The sequence below is a fragment of the Ranitomeya variabilis genome, chromosome 3 (assembly GCF_051348905.1).
Source record: "Ranitomeya variabilis isolate aRanVar5 chromosome 3, aRanVar5.hap1, whole genome shotgun sequence".
Taxonomy (NCBI): domain Eukaryota; kingdom Metazoa; phylum Chordata; class Amphibia; order Anura; family Dendrobatidae; genus Ranitomeya; species Ranitomeya variabilis.
The window spans coordinates 619,583,204-619,602,793 of record NC_135234.1 but is presented as its reverse complement, the minus strand read 5'-3'; the positions used below and the strand labels follow the sequence as shown (position 1 = coordinate 619,602,793).

The 19,590-nt window shown below is 45.3% G+C and overlaps 1 long non-coding RNA gene across 1 annotated transcript in view; it reads right to left on the bottom strand.

Annotated features, from left to right (window-relative positions):
• The window catches only part of LOC143818439 (uncharacterized), a 100,918-nt gene that overhangs the window by 56,754 nt on the left and 24,574 nt on the right, over positions 1–19,590 (bottom strand). Inside the window, exon 2 of the long non-coding RNA XR_013224546.1 lies at positions 9,038–9,246. This is a non-coding gene — a long non-coding RNA (uncharacterized LOC143818439). The remainder of the gene's footprint in view (positions 1–9,037; positions 9,247–19,590) is intronic.

Genomic DNA, 19,590 nt, shown 5'->3' with positions numbered 1-19,590 from the left:
GCACATGTCAGCTGTTCAAAACAGCTGACATCTTCTGGGAAAGATGTGGGCTCAGCGCCAGAGCCCACATCAAAGAGAGGGAGTCCGACATGGGCGTATTAATATGCCCAACTTTGGAAAGAGGTTAATCCAGAAAAATATTTCAGCACTTTTATTGAGTGTTATATAACACCAAAATGTACCACAAAGCACGTAATGCTTGATGGATCATACAATATTTTCAGTTTTTTCACACAAAAAAATGCCACAGATATACAGTGTGAACAGAAAGTATACAGACCCCTTTACATTTTTCACTCTGTTTCATGGCAGCAAATTGGTAAATTCAAAAAAGTTCATTTTTTCAAATTAATGTATACTCTGCACCCCATCTTGACTGAAAAAAACAGAAATGTAGAAATTTTTGCAAATTTAACAAAAAAAAAACCTTAAATATCACATGGTCATATGGAATTAATGATTCCTCATTCGTGATTGGGTCTTTGTTTATGCTTATTCCGGCTTGATTTTAATTGTATATCCTATGACTAAAGGTGCAGTTCATGCACTTGAAATGCATCAGGCTTTCTATGTTTTTATTTTGGCTGGTTATGCCTGCATAAAGTTTTTCTAATTTATTTGATGGTGTGCCACTACCTCCTTCTTTTCTCTCAGTTCAGGGGCCTGGCTGGGAACGCAACCTCAGTGACTGGCGGTAACCTCAATAAAGTCACCGCTAGTTACCCACTCCAAACCATCCTATACCTCAATGCAGCACTCAAAACATTCATTGTTGTGGATTCTGTTTGTGGGCTCCCTCTGGTGGTTACTGCTGGTACTGGGTGACTTTGGTGGGTTGCGGCCTTTGGTTTCCACCTGTCCATCAGTGGCTGGGTGTTTCCTATTTTACCTGGCCTTTCTGTCATTTCCCTTGCCGGCTATCAATGTATTCAGATGTGCTCTGTTTGGTTCCTGCCTACCTGCTCCCAGATCTTTCAGGATAAGCTAAGTGCTGATTTTCAGTTGTTTGGTTTTTTTGTCCAGCTTGCTTATTATGTCTCTATGCTAGCTGGTAGCTCTAGTGGACTGAGGTTCTCCCCATGTGCCATGAGTTGGCACATGGGTTCTTGTAATCTCAGGATGGTTTTTTTGATTAGGGTTTTTTGCTGACCGCTCAGTCCCCTTTTGTATCGTTCTGCTTTCTAGTTTACAGCGGGCCTCAATTTGCTAAAACTATATATATCCTCTCTATGTGTGTGCCTTCCTCTCATTTCACCGTCAATACATGTGGGGGGCAACTATATCTTTTGGGGTTCATTCCGCTGGAGGCAAGTGAGGTCTTTATTTTCTCTGCAGTGCTAGTTAGCTCTTAGGCTGGTGCGTGGCGTCTAGAACCAACGTAGGCACGCTCCCTGGCTATCTCTAGTTGCGTTTGTCAGGCGTAGGGCAGCGGTCAGCCCAGGTTCCATCACCCTAGAGCTCGTCCGTAATATATTTGTACTTTGCTTGTCCTGTGCTATCCCTAGCCATTGGGATTCATGACAGTATAGCCGGCCCACAAAGTGTTAATTGTTTGGGCTGAAGCAGGAGAAAGAGAAGTGTTTAAGGGAAATTTTTTTTTTTTTTTTCCCTTCAGAGTTTTGCTGCCTAGCCCTTAATTGCTGTCTAGCTGCTTCTTACCTCCTCTTAACCCTTGAATGGCTCTGATCTTAGCTGTTTAACATGGATGTCCAGAGTTTGGCTTCCAGCCTGAGTAATCTCGCGGCAAAAGTTCAAAACATACAGGATTTTGTTGTTCACACTCCCATGTCTGAACCTAGAATTCCTATTCCAGAGTTCTTTTCTGGAGATAGATCTACCTTCCTGAATTTCAGGAACAATTGTAAATTGTTTCTTTCTTTAAAATCTCGCTCCTCTGGAGACCCTGCTCAACAGGTCAAGATTGTAATATCTTTCCTGCGGGGCGACCCTCAGAATTGGGCATTTGCATTGGCACCAGGGGATCCTGCATTGCTCAGTGTGGATGCGTTTTTTCTGGCATTGGGATTGCTCTATGAGGAACCTAACCTGGAGATTCAGGCTAAAAAGGCTTTATTAGCCCTCTCTCAGGGGCATGATGAAGCGGAGATATATTGTCAGAAGTTTCGGAAATGGTCGGTGCTTACTCAGTGGAATGAGTGCGCCCTGGCTGCAAACTTCAGAAATGGTCTTTCTGAGGCCATTAAGGATATTATGGTGGGGTTCCCTACGCCTACAGGTCTGAATGAGTCTATGGCTATGGCCATTGAGATTGATCGGCGTTTACGGGAGCGCAAACCCGTGCACCAGTTGGCGGTGTCTTCTGAACAGGCACCTGAGACTATGCAATGTGATAGAATTCAGTCCAGAAGTGAACGGCAAAATTATAGGCGGAAAAATGGATTGTGTTTCTATTGTGGTGATTCAGCTCATGTTATATTAGCATGCTCTAAACGCACAAAAAGGGTTGATAAATCTTTTGCCATTGGTACTCTGCAGCCTAAGTTCATTTTGTCTGTGACTCTGATTTTTTCACTGTCTTCCATTTCCGTCGATGCCTATGTGGATTCGGGCGCTGCCCTGAGTCTTATGGATTGGTCATTTGCTAAACGCTGCGGTTTTAGTCTGGAACCTCTGGAAGTTCCTATTCCTCTGAAGGGAATTGACTCTACACCATTGGCTATGAATAAACCGCAGTATTGGACACAAGTGACCATGCGCATGACTCCCGTTCATCAGGAGGTGATTCGCTTCCTTGTACTTTATAATTTACATGATGTACTAGTGCTTGGTCTGCCATGGTTACAAACTCATAATCCTGTCCTGGACTGGAAAACAATGTCTGTGTTAAGCTGGGGATGTCAGGGGGTTCATGATGATGCACCTCCGATTTCTATCGCTTCATCTACTCCTTCTGAGATCCCTGCGTTTTTGTCTGACTATAGGGATGTTTTTGAGGAGCCTAAGCTCAATTCGCTCCCTCCGCATAGAGATTGTGACTGTGCTATAGAATTGATTCCTGGCAGTAAGTTCCCTAAGGGTCGTTTATTTAATCTGTCACTGCCAGAGCATACTGCTATGCGGAATTATATTAAGGAGTCCTTGGAAAAGGGACATATTCGTCCATCTTTGTCCCCTCTGGGAGCAGGTTTTTTTTTTGTGGCAAAAAAAGATGGTTCCCTGAGGCCTTGTATAGATTATCGCCTTCTGAATAAGATTACAGTCAAGTATCAGTATCCATTGCCATTATTGACTGATTTGTTTGCTCGCATTAAGGGGGCTAGGTGGTTCACTAAGATAGATCTTCGCGGTGCGTATAATCTGGTGCGGATAAAACAGGGTGATGAGTGGAAAACCGCATTTAATACGCCTGAGGGCCATTTTGAGTATTTGGTAATGCCTTTTGGACTCTCCAATGCTCCGTCAGTCTTTCAGTCCTTTATGCACAATATTTTCCGTGAATATCTGGATAAGTTTATGATTGTGTATTTGGATGATATTTTGGTGTTTTCTGATGACTGGGAGTCTCATGTTCTACAGGTCAGGAAGGTGTTTCAGGTTCTGCGGGCCAATTCTCTGTTTGTGAAGGGCTCAAAGTGTCTCTTCGGAGTTCAGAAGATTTCTTTTTTGGGGTACATTTTTTCTCCTACTATTGAGATGGATCCCGTCAAGGTTCAGGCGATTTGTGACTGGACACAACCTACATCTGTTAAGAGCCTTCAGAAGTTCTTGGGGTTTGCTAATTTTTATCGTCGGTTCATTGCTAATTTTTCCAGTATTGTTAAACCTTTGACTGATTTGACTAAAAAGGGTGCTGATGTTGCTGATTGGTCTCCTGCGGCCGTGGAGGCCTTTCAGGAACTTAAGCGCCGGTTTTCTTCTGCTCCTGTGTTGTGTCAACCAGATGTTTCACTTCCTTTTCAGGTTGAGGTTGATGCTTCCGAGATTGGAGCGGGGGCGGTTTTGTCACAGAGAAGTTCTAATGGCTCGGTGATGAAGCCATGTGCATTCTTCTCTAGAAAATTCTCGCCCGCCGAGCGCAATTATGATGTGGGTAATCGGGAGCTTTTGGCCATGAAGTGGGCATTTGAGGAGTGGCGTCATTGGCTTGAGGGTGCTAAACATCGTGTGGTGGTCTTGACTGATCACAAGAATCTCATTTACCTTGAGTCTGCCAGGCGTTTGAATCCTAGACAGGCTCGTTGGTCGTTGTTTTTTTCTCGTTTCAATTTCGTGGTTTCATACCTGCCAGGTTCAAAGAATGTGAAGGCAGATGCTCTTTCCAGGAGTTTTGTGCCTGACTCTCCTGGAGACTCTGGGCCTACTGGTATCCTTAGGGATGGGGTAATATTGTCCGCCGTATCCCCAGACTTGCGACGTGCATTGCAGGAGTTTCAGGTGGATAAACCGGATCGTTGTCCACCAGAAAGACTGTTTGTTCCGGATGATTGGACCAGTAGAGTCATCTCCGAGGTCCATTCTTCTGTGTTGGCTGGTCATCCTGGAATATTTGGTACTAGAGACTTGGTGGCCAGGTCTTTTTGGTGGCCTTCCTTGTCTAGGGATGTGCGTACCTTTGTGCAGTCTTGTGAAGTGTGTGCTCGAGCTAAGCCTTGCTGTTCTCGGGCCAGTGGGTTGTTGTTATCCTTGCCCATCCCGAAGAGGCCTTGGACGCATATTTCCATGGATTTTATTTCTGATCTCCCGGTTTCACAGAAAATGTCCGTTATCTGGGTTGTGTGTGACCGCTTTTCTAAGATGGTTCATTTGGTGCCCTTGCCTAAGTTGCCTTCCTCCTCTGAGTTGGTCCCTTTATTTTTTCAGAACGTGGTTCGTTTGCATGGGATTCCGGAGAATATCGTTTCTGACAGGGGATCCCAGTTTGTGTCTAGATTTTGGCGGACGTTTTGTGCCAAGATGGGCATTGATTTGTCTTTCTCGTCTGCATTCCATCCTCAGACGAATGGCCAGACGGAGCGAACTAATCAGACCTTGGAAACTTATTTGAGGTGTTTTGTTTCTGCTGATCAAGATGACTGGGTTGCTTTTTTGCCACTGGCCGAATTTGCTCTTAATAATCGGGCTAGTTCGGCCACGTTGGTCTCTCCTTTTTTTTGTAATTCGGGGTTTCATCCTCGTTTTTCCTCTGGTCAGGTGGAGCCTTCGGATTGTCCTGGAGTGGACGTGGTGGTGGACAGGCTACATCAGATTTGGAATCAGGTGGTGGACAATTTGAAGTTATCTCAGGAGAAGACTCAGCAGTTTGCTAATCGCCATCGCCGCGTGGGTCCCCGACTTCTTGTTGGGGATTTGGTGTGGTTGTCTTCTCGTTTTGTCCCTATGAAGGTCTCTTCTCCTAAGTTCAAGCCTCGGTTCATCGGTCCTTATAGGATCTCGGAGATTCTTAACCCTGTATCTTTTCATTTGGATCTCCCAGCATCGTTTGCTATTCATAATGTGTTCCATCGGTCGTTGTTGCGGAGGTATGAGGTGCCCGTTGTTCCTTCGGTTGAGCCTCCTGCTCCGGTGCTGGTGGAGGGAGAATTGGAGTATGTTGTTGAGAAGATCTTGGATTCTCGTGTTTCCAGACGCAAACTCCAGTATTTGGTTAAGTGGAAGGGTTATGGTCAGGAGGATAATTCCTGGGTGGTCGCCTCCGATGTTCATGCGACTGATTTGGTCCGCGCCTTCCATAGAGCTCACCCTGATCGCCCTGGGGGTTCTCGTGAGGGTTCGGTGACCCCTCCTCAAGGGGGGGGTACTGTTGTGGATTCTGTTTGTGGGCTCCCTCTGGTGGTTACTGCTGGTACTGGGTGACTTTGGTGGGTTGCGGCCTTTGGTTTCCACCTGTCCATCAGTGGCTGGGTGTTTCCTATATTACCTGGCCTTTCTGTCATTATCTTGCCGGCTATCAATGTATTCAGATGTGCTCTGTTTGGTTCCTGCCTACCTGCTCCCAGATCTTTCAGGATAAGCTAAGTGCTGATTTTCAGTTGTTTGGTTTTTTTGTCCAGCTTGCTTATTATGTCTCTATGCTAGCTGGTAGCTCTAGTGGACTGAGGTTCTCCCCATGTGCCATGAGTTGGCACATGGGTTCTTGTAATCTCAGGATGGTTTTTTTGATTAGGGTTTTTTGCTGACCGCTCAGTCCCCTTTTGTATCGTTCTGCTTTCTAGTTTACAGCGGGCCTCAATTTGCTAAAACTATATATATCCTCTCTATGTGTGTGCCTTCCTCTCATTTCACCGTCAATACATGTGGGGGGCAACTATATCTTTTGGGGTTCATTCCGCTGGAGGCAAGTGAGGTCTTTATTTTCTCTGCAGTGCTAGTTAGCTCTTAGGCTGGTGCGTGGCGTCTAGAACCAACGTAGGCACGCTCCCTGGCTATCTCTAGTTGCGTTTGTCAGGCGTAGGGCAGCGGTCAGCCCAGGTTCCATCACCCTAGAGCTCGTCCGTAATATATTTGTACTTTGCTTGTCCTGTGCTATCCCTAGCCATTGGGATTCATGACAATTCATACAAATCATTCCACCACCTGCACTTTCAGTTTTTTCTCCTTTTACTAATTGCAGGTGACATCTCCCCCAACCCTGGGCCTCCCTCCACCAGCATTCATTACTCTCCTCCAGCTGCATATGGAAACCCTGCTAATCTTATTAACATTCAGTGCATGCCTTCTCCTATCGCTTTCCAATATGGTCACTGGAATGCACGGTCTGTGTGTAACAAACTAACTTACATTCACAATTTTTTCCTCTCTAATTCCCTTAACCTTCTGGCTATTACAGAAACCTGGATCCATCCTTCAGACACCACCGCCCTGCCGCTCTCTCATTTGGTGGGCTGACATTTTCACATACCGCCAGACCTGAGAACAGACAGGGTTGCGGTGTTGATTTGCTCCTTTCATCACAATGTGCTTTCCAGGTCATCCCCCCAGTTCCCTCACTTACATTTTCTTCCTTTGAAGTCCACGCCATCAGACTCTTTAAGACATTCTCCTTGCGAGTGGTGGTTGTTTATCGCCCTCCAGGCTCCTCCCGCCAGTTTCTAGACTTTGCCACCTGGCTTTCTCACTTTCTATCTTGTGACATCCCCACCCTCATCATGGGAGACTTTAACATCCCATCAATGATCCCCTCTCCCAATCTGCCTCTCATCTTCTTTCTCTAACTTCTTCATTCGGCCTCTCACAGTTTACTAATTCTCTTACACATGAGGACGGAAATCCTCTGGACCTGGCTTTCTCCCATCCCGGCTCTCTGCATGACTTTACTAACTCCCCTCTCCACAACACAACCTTCTTTCCTTCTCTGTCAAGAATTGCCTCCTCACCCGGGACACCCCCATTTACCACACTTATCGGAATACACGTACCATAAATACCCAGCAGCTTATGGACAGTCTCCACACATCTTTAGCCCCATCTCCTCCCTCTCCTGTGCAGACTTGGCACTGTCACACTTCAAAAATACACTGAAGAATGCCCTAGATGAAGCAGCACCTTCTACACGCAGAAAGACCCGACATAGACAATGGCAGCCCTGGCACATAATGCAAACAGGCTTTCTTCAGCGCTGCTCAAGGTGTGCAGAGCAGCAGTGGAGAAAATCTCTCTTAGCAGAAGACTTCATCCACTATAAGTTCATGCACAAAACCTATAACTCTGCCCTTTATCTGGCCAAACAATCGTACTTCACCACCCTCATCACCTCACTATTCAACAACCCAAAACAACTTTTTTAAACCTTAAACTGCCTCCTGAAACCTAAAGTACAGGCCCTCATCACCAACCTCACCGGTGAGGATCTGGCCACTTATTTCCTAGAAAAAAATCAACCACATCCATCAGGATGTCTCAGCCCAATCTCCTCAGTGCCTGGATCTCCTTCCCTGCCGCACCTCAAGCTCACTAGACATCTTTGAGCCTGTTTCAGAAGAAGAAGTTTCTAAGCTCCTCACTTCTGCTCGGCCTACAACCTGCAACAGTGACCCCATTCCTTCACATCTCCTGCAGTCTCTCTCACCAGTGGTCACCACTCACCTGACTAAAATATTTAACCCCTCTCTTTCTTCAGGTATCTTTCGCTCCTCATTTAAACATGCCATCATAACCCCTTTACTTAAAAAGCCATCTGTGGATCAGAACTGCACTGCTAACTACAGACCTCTCTCTAACCTTTCCTGCATCTCTAAACTCCTGGAATGTTTGGTCCACTCCCGTCTAATCCGCTATCTCTCGGATAACTCTTCTCGACTCCTTACAATCTGGTTTCTGCTCTTTACACTCCACTGAAACTGCCCTCAATAAAGTCTCTAATGATCTAATGACAGCTCAATTCAAAGGTCATTGCTCCCTGCTGATTCTTCTGGATTTCTCTGCCGCATTTGACACTGTGAATCACCAGCTCCTCCTCACTATGCTCCACTCTATAGGCCTCAAGGACACAGCCCTCCTTCACTGTATCTTTTGCCGACTCCTCTTCCTCTCCTCGTCCCCTTACTATTGGGGTTCCGCAGGGCTCAGTCCTTGGCCCCCTCCTCTTCTCTCTATACAATTCCCCTATTGGACAAACAGTTAGCAGATTTGGGTTCCTGTATCATCTCTATGCTGATGACACCCAATTATACAATTCTTCCCCTGACATCACCCCTACCCTAATTCAAAATACCAAGGATTGTCTGTCTGCTGTCTCTAACATCATGTCCTCCCGCTATCTGAAACTAAATCTTTCCAAAACAGAACTTCTTGTGTTTCTCCCCTCTACTAACCTCACTCTACCTAACAATGAAATAACCCTGGAGGGTTCAACCATAACTCTCAAGCAGCATGCCCGCTGTCTTGGGGTCATATTCGACACCAAACTTTCCTTTACTCCCTATATCCGATCACTCACTCACTCTTGTCACCTGCATCTTAAAAACATCTCTAGAATCCGACCTTTTCTCACCTTTGAAACTGCTAAGACAATTACTGTGGCTCTTATTCATTCTCATCTGGACTACTGCAACTCTCTTCTGATCGGTCTGACTCTTACCAAACTTTCTCCTCTCCAATTCATCTTGAATGTGGCAGCCAGGGTCATATTTCTGTCCAGCCGCTTCATCCATTTTGATTTTGTGTGCTATTTTTGCGTGGATTTCCTTCTTCTTGCACATGGGGGAAGAGAGATGAGCTTCGCTAGATGTTGTGCAAGTTTTCAGGAATTCCACTTCAAAACTTCAAGTCACAAAGATTTCAAAGAACCTATGAGTAAAGAGACGTAACAGGTGTCAGACGGATTGACAAGCACTAGCATTGGAAGTGCTGAAGACAGACGTGCTGAAAATAGACGTGCTGAAGTCCAGAGCCCAGCATTGTCTAACAAAGGAACTACAACTACAAGCTGAGATTTTAAGGTAAGGAAAATGGATTTGATTAATTCATATGCTAAATCAAGTCAGATAGAATTTGTAAGTTTGTACAAATCTAGCTTAGAAATATTTTGGCTCTCTTTATGTGCAGAATGCAAGATAGCAAATCTAAAGTTAGATTCTAAGCTAATATCTAGGAAAAAAGAAAAAGAGCAACTGAAAAATATATTACATATGATTTATGTATTTAACGAGTTTGTTACAGAGAAGTCCAAAAAAGACTGTGTAGAAAGAATTTCTAAGGAAATTAATGATGTTCCCAATATTGACTGTGATGTGAAGAGTGAGGTAGATGTGACGCACGTGTCTGTAATGGCCACTCAAGGTGACCTTGACTTTGTGTCTCATGATGAAAAACAAGATGGAGGACACGTAGGAGACATGACAACTGACAAAGATGATGTAGAAGGGTCACTAAAAATAGAAGACGACTCGGAGGCCCAACCCCAAACTAAATCTAGGAAAATCTTGTTAAAATTATGCAAAATCATTCCTGCATATGATGACAAAATCCATGTGTGCAGAAATTCAGAGATATTTGAGAGTTTTGCTGATAAGTTTGATTTGACTAATGAGCAGAAAAATCAGTTGTTTAAAATGTGGCTTCCAGTAATTCTTTCCAGAAGATTTTCATTAAAAATGCAGAGTGATGAGTTCCATGAAGAAATGACTGATGTAGAAAGATTAAAAATTTTGATATGTTGTGGATTAAAAGATAATTATCCAGATCTTGAAATTCTTCTAAAATTGAAGATTGGCTGGAAAGAATGTACTTTTACATTCATGTCCATATTTGAAAGGGTGTACAAATTGATCAGTATGAATTTGAATAAAAAATCAATGATAAATTGTTTTGTAAACAAATTTAGATTCTTAAATCCTGTATCTCGTGTTATTGCGTCACAAAAAGATTCTTTATTTGAATGTGCGCAATCCCTTGATTTTTCTAGAAAACATGAGAATCTTGAAAGAAAAACAAATCATACTAAGTTTTTGAAACCAGGCAAAATTATATCTTATCAGAAGCCAAAATCAAAATCTCCAAAACTGACCCAAAATCAAATCTATGAAGTACGAAGAAAATTACATATTTGCTACAAACCCTATGAGTCCATTAAAGAAGCTGCTCTGAATGGGTTAAAAGCTGACGAGCCAGATCTCTCTGTAAAGATGGCGGAAATTGACAGACAGAAGCAGGTGAGTATAGGGGGTGCTCAGCTGAACACTCCATTATCACAGCTCGGTCTAAAAATGACCTTATTAAATAGCGCTTTTCAACAAATTATTGACAGAGAGTTGAGATTTGGTTTAGGAATTGGCTAAAAATGTAATTATATTATATGATGTGTAAATGAGTTCTACAATGTATTATTTATTAATATGTAATTATTTTATACAATATAGTTATACATATATATTAATATAGTATACAGTAAATACTGTAGCATATTTGTATAAGTAGAGATTATATTAACTGTATTTTTATATGTATAATGAAATAATTAAAATTTACTCCAGTAATAATACTTAGAATTACATTAAATACATATATTAAATATATACATATGTATAAGATATTTAAATTATTTTGTTTCTGAATAAATATGAAATTAACCTTATCTTTTATTTTTCCTTAGAGCTTTCATTTCAAAGCAGGAATTGAACAAAAAACTTCTTACATGAATTTATGTTTTATTTACACAGGAAGTTATAATAACTGCATGATTTTATATATTTAACATTTAAGAAAAAAATAATACATAACTAAAAATCTAAAATTTGTGTACTGTAATCTTGTCCTGTAACAATCTAAAACTTGTTTTTTTTCCTTCACTGCATGGTGCATGACATGTGACAAGTGTGAGTTAAAAATAAAGATACTATATACCCTTGTTTTAGTGTAAGAAGAATTTAGAAACCTCCTAACGGATACAGTTGCAGGCCTGTACCAGATATTGCTGTACAACAAATGCTTAAATTTCTTATGGATGAGTCCTATCTATAGGTTAGAACATAGTGTTAAGTTAGATAGTGTTAGTATTTGAGGAATATTCAAAGGAATATTAGAATACTAAATTTAATAGTTTACAATGCGCATTGATAATTAGGATACAATATTTTGGGATAATATACATGTATTCTTATTCTTTGTATGTGAAATATGTAGTCTCAACTTCAATGTGTGTCACAGTCTGAGTGACAGATGACAGATGAGCGTATGAGCAGCTGCTAAGAGTGAAGTGTAACGTAAGACTAGCGTGGAATGTGCAAGTATGAAAGAGGCCTCATGATTTATGGTATGTTGAGAAAAAAAAAAACAACAACTTTGTGTTTAAGGGAAAATAAGATTCAGTTAAATTATTAGAATATTAAGAAATATTTAAATATTATTTACTCAACATATATTTCTATATTTCTTTAGTAATTATTATTTCTTGATTTAGTTAATAATGAATAAGTGCAATCACACATCAATATGGTTTAATCAAGAAAATCTACATTTAAGAACAACATTTTTCCAAATGATAATTTTTTGATAGTCAGTGTTTTTTTAATGGTTACATAGATGGGTACACATCTTCAAACAAAGATATGGCACAAGCTGATATGACAGTTATAAAATTAATGATTTTTAATTTTGGTTTTTACAAATTAAATTTTTAATAAAATAATATTTTTGATATTAAGGGGGAAATGTGTTTTTGATCTTGATTACATCATCACATTTTATCAATACCTCTTCACACATTTTAATAAAGAAGAAATATTAATAAGGTAATATTGGGTATAATAACATTAAGTATTATAAAAGTCATTTTTTTCTCTAATGAAGGATATTATATGCAAAGTTGCATAATTTCAATATTTTGGTAATCCAAGGTTATGTCTGTTAGGGGTCGAGTTCCCGCCTCTGCACAGGGGGAATCTCTGGCCATCTCCGCTGCGGTCTCCCATTCTTCTCCTGCCGCGGTGAAGGCTGCTCGGCGGAGACGTCGGTCTCAGCGTCTCGCTCAATCTGACTCTGTGAGGAGGATTACTGCTGCTTTTCCAGCTTCTGCTATTGTAGTCAGTGCTGGGCAGTGGCGAGCAGACGCTTTTGGGACTAAGTCTTGCTTTTCTCCTTCTGAGCATGCCCAGGGTAAGATCTCTCATTGGAGATCGAGGGTCACATGCTTGGATACTGCAGCAAAGCCCATTGGTCCTCCAGGAAGGTCCTGAAGGTGCTCAAGCTTTGCGGTAGCTTCTCATTGGTCCTTCTAGGAAGGTCCTGTTCTGGCAGCAGCTATAAAAGGCTCGTATGGCCGCACGGCCATGCGCTAGTGTCTTTCTAAGTTGCGCCAGTGTGGTCATGTATGATTGTGTTCAGGGACCCGGCTGAAATAAGCACCTAGAATGCTGGCACCTCCGGCGAGGAGTTTGTGTGTTTGAGTACATTCAGGGACCTGGCTGAAATAAGCCCCTAGAATGCTTGCACCTCCAGCGGGGAGTTTTGTGTGCATGCATGACCACTGACTGCTCTCTCTTGGGTAGTTAGCCTGTGCTCCTGTGAAGTTAACAGGGTGCAGAGCTTTGCTTTCACGACTGCTCTGTGTGTTAGCTGAGCTAGCCAATACCGCCATATAGTGCTGCCATTTGTCTAGCAGCAGGTTCTCCAGCACGGTGGACCCCGGGCTGCGAACGCACCAATAACAATAAAAAACTCTTTTCCTCGGTGGGTTCCGCTAGCCCTAACGGTACACTAGCACCACGGTCTGGCTAGTAAATGGCAGACGATCAGCGTTTACAGCGGTACGACCAGCAGCTGGAGGGAAGGTTGGCGGCTCTACAGTAGAGCGTACAACCTCAGCTGTGGACGTCACTGCTGTCATTGTTCAGGCTGCAAGTGCAGCTGCAGCCAGTTTGTCCGCAGCCACCCCTGCTCCGACTATATCCCGTCTCCCGCTTCCAGACAAGTTTTCTGGTGACAGTAAACTATGTCGCGGATTCGTGAGCCAGTGCTCCATACATCTCGAGCTCCTGGCTGCACGTTTTCCTTTGGAACGGGCGAGAGTGGGATTCATTTTGTCTCTTTTGTCAGGCAGGGCGTTGGAGTGGGCAACGCCGCTTTGGGAGCGCAATGATCGTGTAGTGCAGAGTGCTCCTCTCTTCCTGGACGCTCTGAAGCAGGTCTTTTTAGGACCTCGTGTCACTCACGATACCATGCTCCAATTGTTGGCAATTACTCAGGGTTCGTCCATGGTCAGCCAGTTTGCCGTTCAATTCTGGACTCTAGCCTCTGAGCTAGAATGGCTGGAAAGGACTGGTTGATCATGTAAAGGACGCCTTGGCCACCAGGGAGATTCCCACCACACTGGAGGAGCTCATTACAGTTTCTACCCGCATCGACCTCCGTTTTAACGAGCGGAGGTTGGAGAAGATCCAGTGTAGGCAGAGGTTTCGGCTGGCTCCCACCTTTGCCAAACCTCTAGAATCTCCTGTCCTGGCGTCCGACTCCCATGAGGCCATGGAGGTTTCTCGAGCGGGACCTAAGTCTCAAACTGTTTGAGTACCTGTGGTGTGTAAAAATTGTCAGCAACTGGGACATTATGCTAACAAGTGTCCACAGCGGTTGGGTAAATGATCGCGTCTAGTGACCATAGGAGGAGGTTCACTGACACAGCGGCCTTTTCCTCCAAGTTGTCCTTTAAAGGGACAATTCTGTTGGACTCATTCACTCTTGCAGTTGAGCTTTGTGTGGATTCAGGAGCAGAGGGAAATTTCATGTCCTCTACTTTTGCTCTGCGCCACAATGTACCTCTGGTGATGCTCACCAAACCAGTAACTGTTAGAGTGGTGAATGGGTTGACACTAGTGTTGAGCGATACCGTCCGATACTTGAAAGTATCGGTATCGGAAAGTATCGGCCGATACCGGCAAAGTATCGGATCCAATCCGATACCGATACCCGATACCAATACAAGTCAATGGGACTCAAGTATCGGACGGTATTCCTGATGGTTCCCAGGGTCTGAAGGAGAGGAAACTCTCCTTCAGGCCCTGGGATCCATATTAATGTGTAAAAGAAAGAATTAAAATAAAAAATATTGCTATACTCACCTCTCCGACGCAGCCTGGACCTCACCGAGGGAACCGGCAGCGTTGTTTGCTTAAAATTCGCGCTTTTCCTTCCTTACGTGAAGTCCCGGCTTGTGATTGGTCGTGTGCCGCCCATGTGGCCGCGACGCGACCAATCACAGCAAGCCGTGACGTAATTTTAGGTCCTTCAGGATTTTAAAATTACGTTCTGGCTTGTGATTGGTCGCGTCGCGGTCACATGGGCGACGCGACCAATCACAAGCCGTGACGTCACGGGAGGCTGGACACGCGCGCATTTTAAAATGCGCGCGTGTCCTGCCTCCCGTGACGTCACGGCTTGTGATTGGTCGCGTCGCCCATGTGACCGCGACGCGACCAATCACAAGCCAGAACGTAATTTTAAAATCCTGAAGGACCTAAAATTACGTCACGGCTTGCTGTGATTGGTCGCGTCGCGGCCACATGGGCGGCACGCGACCAATCACAAGCCGGGACTTCACGTAAGGAAGGAAAAGCGCGAATTTTAAGCAAACAACGCTGCCGGTTCCCTCGCTGAGGTCCAGGCTGCGTCGGAGAGGTGAGTATAGCAATATTTTTTTATTTTAATTCTCTCTTTTACACATTTTTACATTAATGTTGTTTCGATACCGATACCCGATACCACAAAAGTATCGGATCTCGGTATCGGAATTCCGATACCCGCAAGTATCGGCCGATACCCGATACTTGCGGTATCGGAATGCTCAACACTAGTCGACACTTCCAATACAAATCACACACCAGACTGTCCCTTTCACATTAGCCATGTCCCCATCCCACCAGGAGATTATTTCCCTTCTTGTTCTTCCCGAGGTAATAGATGAGATTCTGCTGGGAATACCCTGGCTCCGTTTTCACTCTCCACATATTGAGTGGTCCGCTGGGAGGATATTGGGTTGGAGTGAGTCTTGTAAGGGCAGATGTGTGAAAGAGTGCGTTCAGGTTTCCACCACTGAGATACCCGCAGATCTGTCTTCTCTTCCCGAATGCTATCGGTCCTATGCAGAAGTTTTCTCCAAGAGGGCTGCGGAGACCCTTCCGCCTCACCATCCCTATGACTGTCCTATAGATCTCTTGCCTGGAGCAGAACCTCCTCGGGGACGTGTCTATCCCCTCTCTCTCCTGGAGACTGAGGCTATGTTCCTATACATCCAGGAGAACTTGGCAAGAGGGTTCATTAGGAAGTCAGTGTCACCGGCAGGGGCAGGGTTCTTTTTCGTTCAGAAGAAGATCGGAGAGTTATGTCCTTGCATAGACTACAGGGGTCTTAACGCCATCACCATTAAGAATAAATACCCGCTGCCCTTGATTTCTGAGCTTTTTGATAGGCTATGGGGAGCAAGGGTATTTGCCAAATTAGATCTGTGGGGTGCGTATAACCTGATTCGCATCCGTGAGGGGGACGAATGGAAGACGGCGTTTAACACCAGAGATGGTCACTATGAATATCTAGTGATGCCCTTCGGGCTCTGTAATGCCCCAGCCGTTTTCCAAGACTTTGTCAATGACATTTTCTTGGATATGCTCTCCACCTCGGTTGTAGTCTATCTGGATGATATTCTCATCTTTTCGCCTGATATTGACTCCCACCGGAGAGATGTTGGCAGAGTCTTCGACCTCTTGCGGGCAAATTCCCTGTATGCAAAGTTGGAGAAGTGTACGTTTGAGCAGGAGTCTTTACCTTTCCTGGGCTATATCATCTCAGCCCAGGGATTGGCTATGGATCCTGCCAAACTACAAGCTGTGAAGACCCTCATTCTCTTAAAGCGGTGCAGCGCTTTATGGGGTTCATTAATTATTACCGCCAGTTCATTATCCACTTCTCAACTTTGGTAGCTCCCTTGGTAGCCCTCACCAAAAAGGGAGCAAATCCCAAATTGTGGTCAGAAGAGGTCTCCAGGGCCTTCTCTTCTATCAAGTCTCATTTTGCTAGCGCTCCCATTCTACATCGTCCCGATGTAGATAAGCCGTTTATCATGAAGGTGGATGCCTCATCCGTTGGTGCAGGAGCAGTCCTTTTCCAAAAGGATGCTTAAGGTCGGAAGCATCCTTGCTTCTTTTTCTCCAAGACCTTCACACCAGTGGAGAAGAATTATTCCATCGGGGACAGGGAGCTGCTAGCGATGAAGTTGGCTTTCTCTGAGTGGAGACATCTCTTGGAGGGGGCTCGTTTTCCCTTTCAGGTCTTCACGGACCACAAAAATTTATTATATTTGCAAACAGCTCAGTGGCTAAATTCTCGCCAGGCCAGATGGTCCTTGTTCTTCTCCCGGTTCCATTTCACCCTCCATTATCTCGCTGGGGAGAAGAACATTCGTGCTGATGCCCTTTCTCGCTCTGTTGTGTCATCTGAGGAGGAAGGAGAGCCTCGGCTTATTGTCCCTTCCGAGAGTCTGAGAACCGTAGCTCCGGTTTCACTAGAGTCTGTGCCTCCGGGCAAGACTTTTGTGCCCATTAATTTGCGACCAGAGGTTCTCTCTTGGGCTCATTCGTCCAGGGTGGGTGGACACTTTGGGACAAAGAGGACGTCTGAGCTGTTGGCGAGAATGTACTGGTGGCCACATATGGTCCGTGATGTCAGAAATTATATTCAGGCATGTGTCTCCTGTGCCAGAAATAAGTCTCCTCAACAATGGCCAGCTGGGTTACTCTATCCATTGCCGGTGGCAGGCAGGCCCTGGGAAATGGTCGGGATGGACTTTGTGGTGGGTTTGCCAAAGTCTCGTGGCTGTACCATCATTTGGGTTATCACTGATCATTTTTCCAAAATGGTGCATTTGGTGCCGCTTCCATGGTTACCTTCTGCACGGGCCTTGGTAGCGTTGTTCATTAAACATATCTTCCGCCTACACGGTATGCCAGACAAAATTGTTAGTGACCGGGGTCCCCAGTTTGCGTCTCGGTTCTGGAGAGAGCTTTGTCATTTTCTCAGCATTGAGTTAAATCTCTCTTCCGCATATCATCCTGAGACGAATGGGTTGGTAGAGAGGGCCAACCAGACCTTGGTCACATATCTGCGACATTTTGTCTCAGCCAGGCTGGATGACTGGGCATCCTTGCTACCGTGGGCGGAGTTTGCGCTGAACAATGCTGTAGCTGACTCCACTGGACAAACCCCATTCCTCCTCAACTGTGGTCAGCATCCGCAGGTACCTGTGCCTATGCCTGTGTCTTCCGCCGACTCCAGGGTAGCAGACTGGGCTGTGGAAGCACGGGATATTTGGGACCGCACTCAGGATGCCATTTGGGCCTCCAAGGAGAGAATGAGGTCTTCCGCCGATGCACATCGGTGCCCCGCTCCGACCTTTGCTCCAGGTGATTTGGTGTGGCTCTCTGCCCGTAACATCAGGCTGCGAGTTGAGTCCACTAAATTTGCACCTCCCTACTTGGGTCCTTTCAAGGTCCTTGAACAGGTTAACCCTGTGGTCTATCATTTAGCCCTTCCGCCACGCCTGGGTAACACGACACCTTTCATGTGTCCCTCTTGAAACCCGTACACATGTCCCGGTTTTCCGAGTCATCTGCTGGGACATCGGGTTCGTCTACGGACGATTACGAGGTGAACGCTATTTTGGGGTGCAAGGTCGTACGTGGCAAAAAACGTTATTTGGTGGACTGGAAGGGTTATGGTCCTGAGGACAGGTCTTGGTGAGCCTGCTGAGCACATTAGGGCTCCGCAGCTCATTGCTGCCTTCGAGCGTAGCAAGGCCCAAGGGGGGGGGTAATGTTAGGGGTCGAGTTCCCGCCTCTGCACAGGGGGAATCTCAGGCCATCTCTGCTGCGGTCTCCCATTCTTCTCCTGCCGCAGTGGAGGCTGCTCAGCGGAGACATCGGTCTCAGCGTCTTGCTCAATCTGACTCTGTGAGGAGGATTACTGCTGCTTTTCCAGCTTCTGCTATTGTAGTCAGTGCTGGGCAGCGGCGAGCAGATGCTTTTGGGACTAAGTCTTGCTTTTCTCCTTCTGAGCATGCCCAGGGTAAGATCTCTCATTGGAGATCGAGGGTCACATGCTTGGATACTGCAGAAAAGCCCATTGGTCCTCCAGGAAGGTCCTGAAGGTGCTCAGGCTTTGCGGCAGCTTCTCATTGGTCCTTCTAGGAAGGTCCTGTTCTGGCTGCAGCTATAAAAGGCTCGCATGGCCGCACGGCCATGCGCTAGTGTCTTTCTAAGTTGCGCCAGTGTGGTCATGTATGATTGTGTTCAGGGACCCGGCTGAAATAAGCGCCTAGAATGCTGACACCTCCGGCGAGGAGTTTGTGTGTTTGAGTACATTCAGGGACCTGGCTGAAATAAGCCCCTAGAATGCTGGCACCTCCGGCGGGGAGTTTTGTGTGCATGCATGACCACTGACTGCTCTCTCTTGGGTAGTTAGCCTGTGCTCCTGTGAAGTTAACAGGGCGCAGAGCTTTGCTTTCACGGCTGCTCTGTGTGTTAGCTGAGCTAGCCAATACCGCCATATAGTGCTGCCATTTGTCTAGCAGCAGGTTCTCCAGCACGGTGGACCCCGGGCTGCGAACGCACCAATAACAATAAAAAACTCTTTTCCTCGGTGGGTTCCGCTAGCCCTAACAGTACACTAGCACCAGGGTCTGGCTAGTAAATGGCAGACGATCAGCGTTTACAGCGGTACGACCAGCAGCTGGAGGGAAGGTTGCGGCCATGCGCTAGTGTCTTTCTAAGTTGCGCCAGTGTGGTCATGTATGATTGTGTTCAGGGACCCGGCTGAAATAAGCCCCTAGAATGCTGGCACCTACGGCGAGGAGTTTTGTGTGCATGCATGACCACTGACTGCTCTCTCTTGGGTAGTTAGCCTGTACTCCTGTGAAGTTAACAGGGCGCAGAGCTTTGCTTTCACGGCTGCTCTGTGAGTTAGCCGAGCTAGCCAATACCACCATATAGTGCTGCCATTTGTCTAGCAGCAGGTTCTCCTGCACGGTGGACCCCGGGCTGCGAATGCACCATTAACAATAAAAACTATTTTCCTCGGTGCGTTCCGCTAGCCCTAACAATGACAACATCTAAATGATGAAAATATTAAAGGGAGTATGTTATTGAGACATAA